Source organism: Podarcis pityusensis (genome assembly GCF_964106645.2).
Source record: "Podarcis pityusensis genome assembly, chromosome: 7".
Taxonomy (NCBI): domain Eukaryota; kingdom Metazoa; phylum Chordata; class Lepidosauria; order Squamata; family Lacertidae; genus Podarcis; species Podarcis pityusensis.
Window position 1 is genome coordinate 69,300,393 of NC_138031.1, and position 18,506 is coordinate 69,318,898.

An 18,506-nucleotide genomic window follows, 5' to 3' on the forward strand; every position below is an offset into this window, starting at 1 on the left:
TGGTTTTCGAATGCTTTGGTTTTGGAACGGACTTCCAGAATGGTTTAAGTTTGAGAATCAAGGCACCACTCTGTGTGTGTGTGTGTAAATTTTTTAAAGAAAAATTGTACACACACAGTTAAACAAATATCCACACTCATGTCCACTATGGACCTCAGGTTTCTTGAACTTCTGGTGGTCAGGGAAGCACTAACTGAGAAAAGGGGACAGCAACATGCAGCATGAATACATCCCATCAGGCACTGTCCACCAGAATGTACAGAAAACATTGGGATGACTTTTGGTGGCATACACAATGGAAAGGAAATGGGTTATTTTTTGATGAAACAAACTGGGCAGGAACCAAAAAGAATGGATAAGTTTTGTCTGAGAGTGGAGTCTTCATCTGGATATCTCGTAGTAATGAAGTTCTAAACTGAACCCCAAAATAACTTACTTCAGCGGTGTCTGAGGGTTTTATTGCAGCGGTCAATGCCGGATTTATGTATAGGCTAATTAGGCTGAAGCCTAGGGCCTCTAAATCTAGGGGGCCTCAACAGCCCTTCTTCATCCTGGTCAAGCCTTTAGTGTCCTGGCCAGGCCTGTGTCCTTCTCTTATCAACTGCCAGTCCTAAGGATGGGGAAGTTGGCACTAGACTATGCTCATCTTGTCTGGCAGTTAACCCTCTTTCTTCCTGGCTACTTCCTTCACTGGGAGCTGGCTGCAAACCTTCCCTGGCGGCTGGCTCATTCATGACACGGGGCAAGTTGATGAACTTGGGTAACCTCACAACTCCCCTCCCTCCTTGTGACATCATGATGATGTATCAGTGATGTATCAATGATGGTTCTGGACATGTATTCTGGTAGGGAGGGAAGGTCTTCAAAGAGCTTGTAACCCATGTTTGGGGTTCTTACTCTGTATGGCGACCTGTTGCGCAACAACAAAGATCGTCATCTACTGACCACTGTTTTGCTCCTGTATTTGGCTGGAACTTCCTTCTTCTGCTAACCACAGAGACCCGCAGGGACTTGCACCCCGACGAGCTGAACTGTTGAGTATCCTCTCACCCCAGAATTTTCCATCTCAGAATCCAGAGCCTGTAGGCCCAGAGTCAACAACCAGCTACGCAGCCTTCTCCAGCTCAAGGGTCAGGTCAGTAGTGGTACGTGCTGCACTTTAATCAGTGGGAGAGTGCGAGTGGGGGGGGGGGCGGCTGGGACAGATAGACCAGGCAAGCAAGCTCTCCCAAGTCTCTTCCATTCCTTTCCTCCTCCTTAGCTTGAACAGACCAAGGCAAGCACATGTGATTGGCACTGGCCTCACCCCTCCCAGGCAGGGAAGTCTTATCTTTCACACTTCACAAAGCCCTGTTGGTGCCTGCAGCATGCATTGTAAATTGCCCACTGGCAGAGAGTGGCCTTGGGGACCAGGGAAGGCAGCAGTGGGAAGGGATCCTCGAAGGGATCCAGAACTGTAGAAGGCAGGAGGCCAGGCTGTAGCTTGGTAACTGGACCTCATCCCGAGGGAAAATAAGTATAGGGATCAGTTCAGGGTCAGAGGAACTGCGTTTTGTCTTATTTTATATGTGCCCGGTGGTGTTTTCCTTTTCTACGTTTAAAGTGCCTTTTGTGTTTAAAATCCTGTTGCTTGTAGATGTTGCTTGTTGTTTAGTCATTTAGTCGTGTCCGACTCTTCGTGACCCCATGGACCAGAGCACGCCAGGCACTCCTGTCTTCCACTGCCTCCCGTCATTTGGTCAGACTCATGCTGGTAGCTTTGAGAACACTGTCCAACCATCTCGTCCTCTGTCGTCCCCTTCTCCTTGTGCCCTCCATCTTTCCCAGCATCAGGGTCTTTTCCAGGGAGTCTTCTCTTCTCATGAGGTGGCCAAAGTATTGGAACCTCAGCTTCACGATCTGTCCTTCCAGTGAGCACTCAGGGCTGATTTCCTTCAGAATGGATAGGCTTGATCTTCTTGCAGTCCATGGGACTCTCAAGAGTCTCCTCCAGCACCATACTTGTAGAAAGTCAAGAAAATATTTGTTATTTGTTTAAAAGCCCAGTCTGGTGCTGTGACCACAGAGCCTCCCACGCTCTGCCCACTACTAGTGCCTTAAGAAGGGTCCTAGGAGGGGAAAAGCCCAAAAATGTGCAGGTGCCAACCCTCCAGGAGGAACCCAAAGTTAGGGGTTTTCATCTCCAAACCCCAGGAGTCAGCCAGAGTCAGACCCCTCAAAGGCATAGGGAAGTCAGTGAGTGGTGGCAGCTACTGAAGAGTGACATAAGCCCAAGTTTAATTTTAGATTCTAATCTAAGCATGAGAAAAAAGATTTGAAAATGGTGCTAGCAAGCACAAGAGACAGAGACTCGAAAATGCTATGGTAATGAAGTTAAGACCAATCACTGCTTTCGTGCATCAACCACTCATTGAAGCAACAAGAGCTGGCAGGTCACTCGTTAAATCTGGTGGGCCATTCAGCTGTGGATTGCTGCCTTGATGCAGTGAACTGTTTTGGCATTATCAACGAAATTTATTCCTTCTTTTCATCCTCCACAAAGAGATGGGCAGTTCTAAAATCATTTTTGCCACCTCAGTCTAATGTGCCTAAATAATTGTCAGTCACTAGGTGGGATGCATCTTAAAAAGCATCTTAAAAAGCAGAGACATCACCTTGCCAACAAAGGTCCGTATAGTTAAAGCTATGGTTTTCCCAGTAGTGATGTACGGAAGTGAGAGCTGGACCATAAAGTAGGCTGATCGCCGAAGAATTGATGCTTTTGAATGATGGTGCTGGAGGAGACTCTTGAGAGTCCCATGGACTGCAAGAAGATCAAACCTATCCATTCTGAAGGAAATCAGCCCTGAGTGCTCACTGGAAGGACAGATCCTGAAGCTGAGGCTCCAATACTTTGGCCACCTCATGAGAAAAGAAGACTCACTACAAAAGACCCTGATGTTGGGAAAGATTGAGGGCACAAGGAGAAGGGGACGACAGAGGACGAGATGGTTGGATAGTGTTCTCAAAGCTACCAGCATGAGTTTGACTAAACTGTGGGAGGCAGTGGAAGACAGAAGTGCCTGGCATGCTCTGGTCCATGGGGTCACGAAGAGTCAGACACGACTAAACGACTAAACAACAACAACAGGTGGGACGCAATGCACATGCAAAAGCCACAGAAGCTGTTTTGAAAAGTTACAGCGCTATCATTGATACCCTCAGTCATTTGTACTCTGATGTTAATGGGAAGGGGAAACCAGGCTTCAAGCTAACCATCTTTTGCAGAAAATGGAAGAACTGGAATTTGTGTTTATGCTGCATTTTTGGACCCGTGCGTTAGGTCATTTTCACAAGGTCAGCAAAGCCCTTCAGAAGTCAGACCTTTATTGAGTTCTTGCCCAAGCTTGTACAGTTCACTTCTGATTTTTTTCTTCTAGTTGTGAGGGTGGGGGATTGGGTGGGGCCTCACAAGTGGAGTAGCCTAGGGTCTCTTTTCATCTAAATCCGACCCTGGCAGCGGTGCAGATCCTCTGGCCCACTGAGTCTCCCGATTTGCATCATTGGGCTATTTTGGACACAATGCACCTATCTGCTCGACACATGATGGCATGTGTGATGTCAAATATGGGACAAGTAAACACACGGCTAGGTCAAAGGTGGTTTGCAAAGCTCCTTTCGGATACTTTGGAAGCACAGAAAATCAGTGCATGCTCTCTGGGCAAATGAGAATCAAACCTTCCAGGGTTCTCAGTCATGAAGAAAGCCTCCACAGATAACTGATGCTTCTTGCTGCACAAGGGCACGTTAAATGCACAAAGGGACATTATTATTATTATTATTATTATTATTATTATTTTCATATTCATTCCACTTTATATTTTTTCATTAAAAAACCTCTAAGCAGTTTACAAGCTACATTCACACATGAAATAAAACAACGCAGAAGAAAATATTTCAGAACAAAGTCAAATTATAAAGGATACATTCAAAGCAAACTTATTAACAGGAAACAAAAACGTTAAAGATTTCAGAATAAAACATTACAGCGGATATCAACTGCAGAGTGCACATTTAATGCAGCAAAGTTAACAAAAGAAACCAACAACATTTCAAAAGAAAACGTTACTAAAGGAAGTCAGATATAAAATGGACATTTGAAACAGCATATTTAACCAGGGAATCTCAATGGGCTGTATAGTCTCAGTCCACCTGTCTTCGCTCTTCAAGCGAGTATTGGGCTGTGCATTTTAAAGGAGGCGCTTTTCAAGGAAGATTCCAGTTGCAGAGTAACGTTCTTCCACATTTCTCATTCATTTCAATGTAACTTATGCAGGAAAACCATTATTTTGAATGAAGCCCATTACTATTATTATTTTTTGATCAAGGCAGGAAAAAAATAGATCCAGCTGAAATGAACTGTGCTGCAAAAATGATATTCTTGAAGGCAGAAACTCATTTGGCTGAAATGCTATGGTGCTGTTATGTAAAGCTGACTCAAAGGGCATATTAGCAAAATGAATCTTTTCTGCCTCCTTTTTGAAATGGAAGAATGATAAAGAGAGAGATGGAAATGATAAATAGCTGCGTGGAAATAAGCCACAGGTTGTGATCAAGACAAGCAATTGAAAACTCATGTTTTCAACCTCCAAATTGCTCATGGCTAAGATGTTTTTTCTTTCTGCTGCAATCATTCGTGCTTTTTAAAAAGGGGGAGAGAGACAGACAGAGAGAGAGAGAGAGAGAGAGAGAGAACAGGAATTTCTCTTCTCCATCACCCACAACAAGAGCAATGGCTTTTTCCCTACAGGGAAACTGATGTGCAATAATGCACCAAAGAGGTGCATCTTTTCACATCTCTTTCCTATACAGTGGTACCTTGGTTCTCAAACGCCTTGGTACTCAAACAACTTGGAACCTAAACACTGCAAATCTGGAAGTGTGTGTTCCAGTTTGTGAACTTTTTTCGGAAGCCAAATATACTCCGTTTTGAGTGCCACACTTCTGTTTTGAGTGTTATGCTGAGGTCTGTCTGTTTTTGCTATTTACTTTGCGTTTTTGTTTTTGCAGCTGTTTGTTTTTGTTTTGGTGACTGTGTGGAACCCAGTTCAGCTACTGATTGACTAATTGTGTGACTACAGTACATTGTTTATTGCTTTCATTTTATGGATCAATGGTCTCGTTAGATAGTAAAATTCATGTTAAATTGTTGTTTGTGGGGTTGTTTTTAAAAGTGGAACGGATTAATCCATTTTGCATTACTTTCTATGGAAAAGCATGCCTTGGTTTTGGAACGCTTTGGTTTTGGAATGGACTTCCAGAACGGATTAAGTTTGAGAACCAAGGTACCACTGTACTGAAGAGGGGAAGACACTCAAATGAATGCTGGCAAAGACAAATTATCCGGCTGCTTAATTCACTGCAATGGCTTTTGGTGATGTTCAGTAATATGCATTGGGTTTAATGAGGAAGAGACCAAGATTGAGTTGGCACAGCAGAGTGACCCCCCCCCCAAAAAAAAACAACACAAAACCAAGGTACAATTCATTGTTTTTCTTTTTAAGGATGCTTTTATTGCTACCATCATCAGACAAAAGAACAAACCTGCTCTTTGGGGAGGGGAGGGGGGTGAAGCCAAGGAGGGCACCCCCCCATTTGCAGAGGAATCCAGCCCCATGGGGCACAGCACAGTAGCCGAGAGGGTCTCTGTGGGTCAGCAGGGACTGAGGGCAGCTGCGTCCATCATTGAGGAGAGGGCAAGGAATGGGGCATGGGCACGCCCAGGTAGAGAAGGAGGGTGGACCCCTGCCAATTCCTCAACCTCTCCTCTCCCCACTGGGTGGAGGGGCAAAGATCAAGGAGGTGGGTCAAGCAGCTGAGATAGACGAACCCCCCTTCCCTGAGGCAGGGCCAGAGGAGGAGGAACATTGGGTGGCAGTGCTTGCATGGGGGGGAGGCAAGAGATCAGAGGGAGGGATCACTGCTTCTGTTGCTTTATGGTGTTTACATGTTTTATAAAAAATAATAATTGCATTGCTAAATTATGATTTGATTCTGTTGTTAGTTTACTCGAGCTTATTGTGAGGAAAGGGAAATACAAATCGGTGATATCCAACATTAGTCAGAGCAGACCCACTGAAATTGGTTGGCATAAGTCTACTCTGAATATGACTTAGTATTCCTTCAAGACACTATGGTAATTATTTTTATTCTTTTTAAGAATGAGGGAGAGTCCTCCAGTGGTGTAGCGTGGGTTGCCAGCACCCGCGGTGGGTAAGCCACCGACACCACCAGAGGGGGAAACTGACTGGTGCCAATGCAGGCCTTGGTGGGTGAATCCTGCACAGAGAGGAGCACCGGGCTGGGCTGGGCCGTTGTCACCCCTTGCCTGCCTTCCTTGGTCTGCACCTTTGCCAGGGCAGCGCTCCTTGTGGAAGCTGGCGCCTGAAAAGGAATGCAGAAGGAAGAGAGGCTTCCACAACTCCTAAATTCATTTGCTTCTATGCACTGACAATTTTCTTCATCAACTTTTAGTTCTCGTCCTTTAAAAAAAAAGTCCTGGAGATGTGGACAGTATTGCAATGGTGAATTTTCTTGTGCTCATTTTATTTCCCAGCAAAAGGATCTCCATTGCACTATCCTAAACTATCCTTGAGAGCCTGAAAGCTAGAAAACACTAGCAATAAATCAAGCTGGAACGCGGTTGAAAATTGTATATCTGGTGGAAAGGAGGAGCAGGTAAGCTGCTGCTCACTGTTCTGTTCTTAGGAACAGTCATTTCAAATATCATCATGATAATGTATCATCACATGGAATTGGGAAGGCAATTTTCTGTAACTGCTACAGATCTTTGATGAGCAATGAACTCTGATAAGCAGTGAACTTCACAAAGAGTTTCAAAATGTATGTGTGTGCATGCATGTGCGTACACAAGCATTAGGCTTCGGACAAAGAGAAGTTGAAGGGACATGGGTGGCACTGTGGTCTAAACCATAGAGCCTAGGGCTTGCTGATCAGAAGGTCAGTGGTTCAAATCCCCACAACAGGGTGAGCTCCCATTGCTTGGTCCCAGCTCCTAACAACCTAGCAGTTCGAAAGCACATCGAAGTGCAAGTAGATAAATAGGTACCAATCTGGCAGGAAGGTAAACAGCATTTCTGTGCACTGTTCTGGTTCGCCAGAAGCAGCTTAGTCATGCTGGCCACATGATATGGAAAAACTGTCTGCGGACAAACGTCGACTCCCTCGGTCAGTAAAGCGAGATGAGCGCCGCAACCCCAGAGTCATCCACAACTGGACTTAACCATCAGGGGTCCCTTTACCTTTAAAGAGAAGCTGGATGAGCAGTTTTCACAGGAGAGTGGAGTTGCAATTTTCCTAAGCCCTCTGCGACAAGACGGTTTGAGCACATTACACCATTCCTGGTCCAACTGCACTGGCTGCCAATTAGCTTCTGGGCTGAATTTAGAGGGTTGGTTTTCACCTATAAAGCCTTAAATGGCTCGGGATCGCAATACCTGAAGAACTGCCCGCAATACCTGAAGAACCATCCCGGACTCTGCAATCATCAGAGGTTCTTCATTGTGTGCTTCCTCCACGTGGCAACATGGCCTTCTTTATAGTGGCTCCCCATTTGTGGAATTCTCTGTCCAGGGTGGTTCACCTAGCAGCTTCGTTTAGGTACCAGATGAAAACATTCCTCTTCAACCAGACCTTTGGCTGATTAATATTGTACAGCTTTTTTTAATGCTTCTGTGGGAAGGCGGGGGTTATTGTTTTGTTGTCTTGGTTTACTTGCTTACTTGTTTTTATCCTCTGTTTTATTCTGTGAACCTTCCTAAGATCTTACAATGAAGGGCAGTGTATAAATCTAATAAACAAACAAACTGGAGACAGCAAAATGCTCTCTTAAAAATATGGAAGACTTTGCCAATCAAAGGTAAGACTGGAAGTGGAACCAACAGGGACACTGGCAGGCAGGGGCAGTGCCTGCCAAAACCCACAACCCTTACATGACTTATTTAAGCCCAGTTCTCATAAGACCTGAAAAAGACAATACACTCTCCACAACCTCATCTCTTTCGCCGATATACCCACACATGCTTTCCGCTGTGTAGTGATATGCAACTCAAAGAGGGAGCCAAAGTGTTCCGTGATTTGTTGCAGTGAGAATAATGGTTCTCTGTGACACTCTCTAAGCAAAAGAAGCCCAGAGCAGTGCCATTTTGTTATGTGAACATTGCTAAGGAGTTATAAATAGTACCGCTCCATAGTTCCATACTGCAGCTCCTTCCTAAAGTTTGCAGCTGTGAATGTTACACTCAGGAGTCATAATTTCAGCAGCTAACACTAGTGCACTGTTTTGTTTTGTCCTGCCCACTCATTGGAGGAAAATGAACTGCCGGAATAGGGTCTACCAAAACTCTATTGTGGTCTTGAAGAGTGACTAACACCAGCTGCGGTCTTAGCATACCCGAAGTACAACTATTTGTGCAGAGAAACATAGCTCATGGTGAATGCGTCAGAGGTGTTTTTCCTTTCTGCTGCTTTCATTTCATGACTCTGTATGGAAAATTCCAAGTTTAATTAAGTTGCCCTCATGAAAAAGACAGGCTTGAATCAGACCGTTTGCTGCACATAATTCAATTCCTCAATCTTTGATTTCCAAAGAGCCCCGGGGTGATTAATTTATACTACTGCACAAGCACACTGTTTTGCTGCTATTTCTTTTTAATTCAATGAGCATCCTAAACAATGAAGCACTCCATCCAACAGCTACTAGCCACAGGGCAATGAGTATTATCAGAAGATTTCCCGTAAAGTTACCATTTGAGCCAAGATCAGGCAACAACAAAACAAACAAACCCAAAAACATGGGGAAAATTTGCTTAGGCCTCTAACTTCATCCTGAGAGATTTGAAGTTCAATAATTGCACACAAGCCTAACAAGATTTACATCTTAGATGGACAAAGTTCATGGTTCTGTGAATGCTTAGTTACATTTTCTGATTGAAGCTCAAGGCAACAAAGTTGGTGTCCCTCTGTTTGTTCTGCCTCACACCCAACCTATACAGACCGGCTCTTATGTACAGTGGTACCTCAGGTTACATACGCTTCAGGTTACAGACTCCGCTAACCCAGAAATAGTGCTTCAGGTTAAGAACTTTGCTTCAGGATAAGAACAGAAATCATGCTCTGGCAGCACGACAGCAGCAGGAGGCCCCATTAGCTAAAGTGGTGCTTCAGGTTAAGAACAGTTTCAGGTTAAGAACGAACCTCCGGAATGAATTAAGTACTTAACCCGAGGTACCACTGTACAAGCAAGAAAGAGATCTTCATTTCATCGAGAAACAGCACAAGCTTGGCAACAGCCACTGAGTTGAGGAGTCATGATTCAGGAGTTCAGGAATCAAGCGAGATGTTTGGAACTGGACAGAAGCAATGAAGATGTCCCTACAGTCTCCAAGCCCTGCCCAGCAAGCTTTTGAAGATGAGTCATGATGCGCTCACTCGTGAGACTCACTCGCTTTGTGGAAAAGCTAGGATTGCAAATCATGCTCCTCTGGAGTGGGTGCGTGTGTTCCTATCTGAGGAGGCAACAACAACTGGTTTTCCTGCCTCAAACCACCGATGGATGCTACTGATGCAAAACAAGTTGGATACCATCCAAAGCTCTTGGAATCCAAAGCTTTTTGATTTACTTGTGCTATATTCAGCTATGGCACTTCTACATTTTAGTTCTTTATTTCCACTGTGGAGTTTAGGTTTCTTTCTCTAAGAAGGAAGGTTTTTTACTTTGGTTTTTTTACTTGTTGAAGGGAATGTCTACCCCAATTCCCAGCTGTTTTATGGGAAAAGTTTGGAAACCAAAACTTAATTCTTAAAAAGTTTTAAAAAATCAGTAGTCAATGGCAGAAAGATGTGTAGAAAATGAGCAATCAAACATGGGGTCAAACCACAACACCCATTAATGCAAATGTGGATCCTGCTCGCTTTCCCTTTGCCTTGTGCTATGTGGTTACCAGACCTGAGTAGGGAGCAGGTGGTGCTGTGGTCTAAAACACCAAGCCCCTTGGGCTTACCTGTTGTAAGGTCGGCAGTTTGAATCTGTGCAACGGGGTGAGCTCCCATTGCTCTGTCCCAGCTCCTGCCAACCCTGGAGTTTGAAAGCACACCAGTGCAAGTAGATAAACAGGTATCACTGCGGCAGGAAGATAAATGGCATTTCCATGTGCTCTGGCTGCCATCATGGTGTCCCGTTGCACCAGAAGTGGTTTAGTCATGCTGGCCACATGACCCAGAAAGCTGTCTGTGGACAAACGCCCTTGGCCTGAAAGTGGAGATGAGCGCTGCACCCCATAGTCAAATTCGACTGGACTTAACTGTCCAGGGATCCTTTACCTTTACTACCAGCCCTGACCTTTACGCTATACAGGGAGAGAAAGGGGGTATAATTTGAAAATATCACTAGGAGCTTAGGTGATATTTTCTGTGTTCCTTTTGTAAGTAACAACATATGATTAGGTAGTTGCTTGGAAAGGTTACTTTCATTTCATGCCGCAACAGAGGATTGGGCTTGATAAAGGTAATCATACCAGAGTTATTTACTCACAGAGCACTGCAAACCTTTTATTTAAAAAATGGATTATGTGTCCTCCTTATGTTCCACATATAGTATCAGTGGCGAGCAGTCATGGACACAAACTAGTTAAAAGGCTAAAGAAATGGCTAATTTTTAACTTTCATTGTTTTTTCTCCAGCTCTTAAGTGTTTGACTTTTACTAGTTAAAAAAGATTAATTTACAGTTTTTTAATAGTGTAAGTTAAATAACACCCAAATCTGAAATCCGCTTTTCTCTGAGTTTTTCCTGACAGTTGCACACTCTAAGTTTTTTGACTTATACTTTTTAAAATCTGCAAGTTAATCTTCATGGAACCAGTTAATCTACATGGAACCATACATGCAAATTACTAGGGGCTGAGGCAGTTTCGGGAGCCCATCAATATACAGTGGTACCTCTGATTATGAACTTAATTCGTTCCGGAAGTCTGTTCTCAACCTGAAACTGTTCTTAACCTAAGGTACCACTTTAACTAATGGGGCCTCCCACTGCTGCCCCGCTGCCACCACGCAATTTCTGTTCTCATCCTGAAGTAAAGTTCTTAACCCGAGGTACTATTTCTGAGTTAGCAGAGTCTGTAACCTGAAGTGTTTGTAACTCAAAGCGTTTGTAATCCAAGGTACCACTGTATATTTTTTAGGGGGCCGGACCTCCTCAATGTTTAGAAGATGTTTGGCTCCACCCCCTGGCTCCTTGTCACATTGCGTGTGCAACCTCAGGCTGTTGGGCCCCCTCAATCGACATGGAATAGCTGTTGCTAGCCTGTTGCCCTCCAATTGATTTGGTCTACAGTTCCCAACCATCCCAGCTGTGCTGGCTGGGGCTGAAACATCTGGAGAGCAACAAGTTGGTGAAGGCTGGCATGAAGCAATGGTCTTTCTTCATTGAAGACTTCTTGTTTGAGAGGCAGAGTGGCGTCTCCCTATGAGATATGGTCTTTGAAGAATTACAAGTCCTAAAGTTCATGCCGATATTTTCTGTGCCCATGCTAGAGTCAACAGAAAAGCCAATTGGCTGCAGGAGAGGGAATAAACACACATCTCAGTTGCTGAATTCACAGGCCCTCGTAAGATGTGAGTAAACTATCCTTAATGTACAAGTTTATGAGATATTTATACCAGTGGGATTTTATGTTTAACATTATTGCAGAATTCTGGCTGTTTTTCGAGCAGTGATCAGTTTCTTGAAACAACAATTCTTGTTTAATATGAAGGTGCATGCATCATACTTTGTTCCCAAAATAAATGTGTATATCAAGAATAGCATTAAAAGTGCCTCTTTGCATGGCATAAAAGTGCCCTTTGAGTTCAACCACCCATGAAAACTGGTCTTTAAAAAATGGTCTGTGCCACCTCCTGGCTCAGGCATCCTTGCCCCTAAAGCTACCCCGTCCAAAGTCCAAAGTTGTCTCCTGTCCAAAGTTGTCTCCCTGGCTAGACTGATGATGGTGGTCTTAGACTTCCCCCAGGCTTTGGAAGCTAGGGAGTTTCAGCATTCATGCTGTCTCAAACAGCTACGGACATTATGACAGCCATGGGGCTACCCCATATATATGAGAGTCAACCCACCAGTTACAACAGTCAGCCAACTGCGTATTATAAGGGAGCAATGCAATACTCAAAAAAACTGTTTTTTCAAGGCCGAAATATTGGGAAATTTTAGAACAAGATGGAGATAGATTGAAACTGCAGAGTTATGAAAAACTAAAAAATAAAGTGCGAGACTGGCTTCATTATTATCAGATAATGGAGGCATACAATTTGGACAAGAAAACTGGCTTCCAGGTGGAAAAATCAAAATTAGAAACAGAACTGTTAGAACCCAAGACTAAGAATTTGTCAAGAATGTATAACTTGCTGCTGAAATGGAATACTCAGGATGAAACGGTGAAATCTGCTATGATTAAATGGGCACAAGATGTTGGACATAATATTATGTTTGCTGACTGGGAACAGTTATGGACCACAGGTATGAAGTTTACGGCATGTAATGCCTTAAGAGAGAATATTATGAAAATGATATACAGGTGGTACATAACCCCAGTCAATAATAATAATAATAATAATAATAAATTTTATTTATATCCCACCCTCCCCAGCCGAAGCCGGGCTCAGGGCGGCTAACAACACTAAAATAGTGCAACATTATAAAAACATCAAAGAATTAATTAAAATCAAAATTGATGGCAACCATAAACTAAAGTATTGTAAAGATTGCCAAAGGAGGGAGTCAGGCTGCGCCCTGACCAAAGGCCTGGTGGAACAGCTCTGTCTTGCAGGCCCTGCGGAAAGATGTCAAGTCCTGGAGGGCCCTTGTCTCTTGTGACAGAGCGTTCCACCAGGTTGGAGCCGCAGCCGAAAAAGCCCTGGCTCTAGTTGAGGCCAGCCTAACCTCTCTGAGGCCTGGGACCTTCAAGATGTTTTTATTTGAAGACCGTAAGTTCCTCTGCAAAAATCTGCAAAAGTCAAGCTTGCAAAAATCTACCATTTGCCCGATAATAAATGTTGGAAATGTAAAGAAACTGAAGGTACATTCTTTCACCTTTGGTGGACGTGCCCAAAGATTAAGGTTTTCTGGGAGATGATTTATAATGAATTAAAAAAGGTATTTAAATATACCTTCCTGAAGAAACCAGAGGCCTTTCTCCTGGGCATAGTCGACCAATCGGTGTTAAAGAAGGACAGAACTTTCTTTATGTATGCTACAACAGCAGCAAGAATACTTATTGCAAAGCATTGGAAGACACAAGATCTACCCACACTGGAGGAATGGCAGATGAAAATGATGGACTATATGGAATTGGCGGAAATGACTGGCAGAATCCGAGACCAGGGAGAAGAGTCAGTGAAAGAAGATTGGAAGAAATTTAAAGACTACTTACAGAAATATTGTAAAATTAATGAATGTTTGAATGATGACGCATTGAAGTTAAGCGGTTTCTAGCAGCAATGGTTAAAAGAATAGAAAAATTGGTTTTTAATAGGTAAAAATTTAATGTTACAATATATTAAGATTAAAGATCGGGATTAAAAAGGAGGGAAAGAAATTGCTGGACTAACAATCTGAATTGGAATACAAAAGAGGGAGGTATGAGGAGGTCTGGGAAACAAGTAAATGTAAAAGAAGTAATGAAAAGACGGAATTGTTTTTAACTGTTTTTTCTTTTTTTCTTTTTGTATTTGGTATTGTGTATTTTTTTTATTCTGAAATTCTTTTTTATTAATGTGATTCTTTTTTGTGTGAAACTTTAATAAATATCATTTAAAAAAAAACAAAAAAACTGTTGTACAGCAAACCGATGTATATGAGGCAAGCATATATTTACCGTATTTTTCGTCCCATAGGACGCACCGGCCCATAGGACGCACCTAGTTTTTTGGGGGGGAAATAAAGGAAAAAATGTTTTCCTTTATTTTCACCCCAAAACCAGGTCGGGGAATCCAAACCAGGTCGGGGAACAGCAGGATGGCGGCGCTGCGCCTCCCCGCTGTCCCCCAAACTTGTGGGGCTGCCCGATGTCTGCCCGAAGCGCGAGGCGCTCTGCTTCAGGGCACCCCGCGCGCCAGGCAGCAGGCTGCTATCTGCACCTAGGGAGCCCTGCGGGAACTCCCGCGGACTCCCCAGGCTTGCTGATAGCTTGCTGAAGCCTGGAGAGCGAGAGGGGTCAGTGCGCACCGACCCCTCTCGCTCTCCAAGCTTCAGCGAAAGCCTGCATTTGCCCCATAGGACGCACCCAGATTTCCCCTTCATTTTTGGAGGGGGAAAAAGTGCGTCCTATAGGGCGAAAAATACGGTATATCAAATCAAACCTCTGGTCAACAGTGAGACTGCTCCTGGATGAGCCAGCCTAAGCCTGGCAGAGGGAAAGCAAGTCTTTAAAATAGGGTCTGAGTTACATCACCCTTTTGGTCTGTCTGTAGTGTAGTGGCAAAGTTAGAAGAGGGCAAAGACCCATCATGACAGTCAGACACCAGACTTCCGCACAGCTGCGCCCTCTTGTAAGATTATTCAATAAAACTGAGCTTTCTGTCTCTTTGTTTGGAGTTCTGTTGAGCAATGGGTGCAGGATGACGTACGTAGTTTTGAGATTCAGCAAGAAGGCAATGACAGGGAGAGCAAAAGGTTTAGCGGCTGCATTTGCAGAGAATAAATTACAGCGCGTGCACTCAGAGCAGAAGGGGATGTTTGGGGGGGGGGGTTGCAGAGCAAAGTAAAGCAGTTTTTAAGAGTTTCAACAAGGCAGCTTTAGAATAGTGTCTGTTTTGCTTACAATATTTTCCCTGCCAATTTTTCTTCTAAAGTCGTTGCGAGTCAGCAAGGGACATTACTCCAAGCTGGAGGGGGGGGCAACCTGTGGCCTTTCAAAAGTTGTTGGACTAAAGTTCCCAGCATCCCTCACCCTTTGTGATGCTGGCTGGGGCCCGTTGCAGAGGAAGTCCCGCAATGCCACCCCTGCCTTAATCAGTGGTTTCTTTGCGAAAGCAAAAATTGTACAGTGGTGCCCCGCAAGACGAATGCCTCGCAAGACAGAAAACCCGCTAGACGAAAGGGTTTTCCGTTTTGGAGGTGCTTTGCAAAACGAATTTCCTATGGGCTTGCTTCGCAAGACGAAAATGTCTTGCGAGTTCCTGCGGGGGTTTTTTCCTCCCCCCCCTTTTTCCCAAGCTGCTAAGCCGCTTATCAGCTGATCCGCTAAGCCGCTTAACAGCTGATCCCTTAAGCCACTAAGCCGCTTATCAGCTGATCCGCTAAGCCGCTTAACAGCTGATCCGTTAAGCCACTAAGCCGCTTATCAGCTGATCCGCTAAGCCCGCTAATAGCGCTAATCCTCTAAACCGCTAATGGGCTTGCTTCGCAAGACGAAAAAACCGCAAGACGAAGAGACTCGTGGAACGGATTCTTTTCGTCTTGCGAGGCACCACTGTACAAGACTCGAGAGCACCCTTTGCAACCTGTGCTCTGCATTACACAGTTAACATTAAAACCGAATGCCAAGTTAGCAATCATTTTCTCATCTAGCGAGGTGAGGATTAGTCAGCGAGGCAAATCACGCAGAGTGGCCTCCAAATCTGACCTTTTGTGTAAGTCATTCCGTTTATCTTCATTAGATCTAACCTTTCAAAAGCAAATCTTCATTATAGGCTACACTTCTGAAGGCAGCTTTGTGAACAGAGATGTGCTACGGAGATGTCTGAGCTTTAGCGGGCAATCCTATGGCAAGATCCGCTGGGATGGGCAGCTTAGGATGCAGCGGATCTCTGGATCCGCTGGCTGATTCCCCACCCATGGTTCAGCCAAAGATAACACCAGCATAACTTATTCATTCTGGCTCAGCCAGTTGAGCTGCATCTGTCTGAGCTGAGTCTGGTCTAATTCCCCCAAAAGAGGTAATCCAGAAGTGTGGCAGGTGCGAAACCAAAGAGGGGGAACTTAGGCTGGATCCTAAGTCTGTTCGGTTCAGTCATATGACCTGGCAACCTGACGTAGAACACTGTGGCAAAGGCTGGTTTTCCATCTTCCAGGCTTAGGCAGAGAAGCAGCCCCTGCTGCTGAACAGGGCTCAAATCTGATGTAGATTTATTCTGCCAAGAAAACTCCATGGACATAAAAAAGGAGAAGCTTTGAGAGGAAAGTGAGTTTCTCCAAGGCATGCTCTGGTTCATAGGGTCACGGAGAGTCGAACACGACTAAGACGACTAAACAACAACAGATTTAGCCCATCTTAATTTACACCAGCTTGCTTCGCACCAGCTTCTTATGCATAGAATTGTTCCCTTAGTGTGTGCACTGCTGAACATCTCAGCTGAGAGTGAAGGCTCTCCTATTTCTGCCAGTGTTTGCTGGGGTTCCTGACTTGAATGTATTCTGTGTTACTTATTCAAGTCTGCTCGGGTTTCTGTGATGGGTTTTTTACTATTTGATGTAATACAGCTGAAGTTACATTTGATGCCAGGATATATTTAATCCTATTTGATTCCTGAGTGAAGCAAGCAATACCTAAGCAAATCAACATGTTTTAATATGCTTCAGTTCAATGCGCTTGATGTGAACTGCTGCCCAAAGAGACTCATTATTCCCACTAGAATAAAGTTTCTTTCTTTGAGATGACATTAATAAGCAAGTCGTGACTCCGGATAGAAATTTCTTTGTCTATTAATAACTTTGAAAGTTTCATCCACTTAGACCGGCTCTGTGACATTTAATATCTATCCCTCCTAAAGGTGATATTTGACAAAGAGAAAACCCAAGTCATAAAGAAATCTCTGCTAAGATAAGGTAAGGTAAGGTAAGGTAAGGTAAGGTGAATCTCTATGCGTTCCTGGGTTAGAATCTCTTTTCTCCTGTGGCCACCACAGAACCTTTGTAGAGCAGGTATGAGTAGTTTTATGTGCTCTGGGTTTCTTTGTTTCTTTGTTTCTTTTTCTTTGATATGCAAAGTCTTAATAAAGAGAGAGAGAGAGAGAGAGAGAGAGAGAGAGAGAGAGAGATCTTCTAGGGACCGGAGGGAGAGCTTTTTTAAAAACACAAACACAAAAACTTACACAGCATTATCCCAAAGAGATCCTACTGAGTTCAAAGGGGCTTGCAAGTATGTGAATACAGCTACAGCTGTACCTTGGTTCTTGAACGGAATCCATTCAGGAAGTCTGTTCAACTTCCAAAAACATTCAAAAACCAAGGCGCAGCTTCTGATTGGCTGCAGGAGCTTCCTGCACTCAATCGGAAGCTGCGGAAGCCGTGTTGGGCGTTCAGCTTCCAAAGAACATTTGCAAACCAGAACACTCACTTCCGGGTTTGCGGCATTCAGGAGCCAAAATGTTTGAATCTCAAGGTTTTTCCAGAACCAAGGTGCAACTGTATAGGATTGTAGCCTTAGTAAGTCAGTTGCCTATTTAGTTCAACACTGAACTGAATAGGCAACTGACGTGTACAAATTCAGACCTCAGTCTGTGTTGGCTCCTTGGGGACAGGTTGGGATAAAAGAAAAAGTAGTAAAGGGTATGAAGCTATGAATTACATTTGAAGAGGAGGAGGCTGGAATCTTGACCGACTAGAGAGGTAAAAGGAAGAGGGTATGAATAAAGCCACAATGTGATGCTGTTCTTGTTAGATCTATTTCCTGCCCTTCACCAGAAAGTCCCAGGGTGCTTTATAGCAACGTAAAATGCACAATTTAAAAAAAAACGCAACTGGAATGGGTCCTAAAAATATGTCTCTTGTGCCAAGGTAAAGGTAAAGGGGCCCCTGACCATTAGGTCCAGTCGTGACCGACTCTGGGGCTGCAGCGCTCATCTCACTTTATTGGCCAAGGGAGCCGACGTACAGCTTCCGGGTCATGTGGCCAGCATGACTAAGCAGCTTCTGGTGAACCAGAACAGCACAAGGAAACGCCGTTTACCTTCCCACCAGAGTGGTCCCAATTTATCTACTTGCACATGACATGCTTTAGAAGTGCTAGGTTGGCAGGAGCAGGGACTGAGCAACGGGAGCTCACCCAGTCACCCAGGATTCGAACCGCCGACCTTCTGATCGGCAAGTCCTAAGCTCTTTGGTTTAACCCACAGCGCCACCCACGTGTGTCTGCAGCATAAGATGAAAATATTATAATGGAGGTACCAAAGGAGGTGGTTTCCAAACACCTGACAGCCATAGGGCTATTAGCCACTTGAGAACTGCAGTGTTAGCATCTTTCCTGTGGCACCAAGCAATTTGCACTGAGCCTGCTGCTGAAACAGAGCTTTCCACCTCCATTTTAGCAGCAGATTCAATGCAAACCACTTGGGGATATCGGAAGAAGACATGTTCCCCCTGCTCATCAGGTGGGAGCGTGCCTTGCTCTGGCAAAGGAAGATCAGGAGCTCACGTTAAGTTCCTGATTGTTCCTTTGCCGTCATGTTGATACCT

At 44.3% G+C, this 18,506-nt stretch overlaps 1 long non-coding RNA gene across 2 annotated transcripts; it reads left to right on the forward strand.

Annotated features, from left to right (window-relative positions):
- The first annotated feature begins 357 nt into the window (after window positions 1–357).
- LOC308482160 lies at window positions 358–11,628 on the forward strand. Of its 2 annotated transcripts, none has more exons than XR_013989100.1 (3): window positions 358–1,145; window positions 6,596–6,717; window positions 11,594–11,628. It is a non-coding gene; the product is annotated as an uncharacterized lncRNA (long non-coding RNA). The 2 variants fall into 2 exon arrangements; XR_013989101.1 differs by having other exon boundaries at window positions 358–1,135.
- The last annotated feature ends 6,878 nt before the right edge of the window (window positions 11,629–18,506 follow it).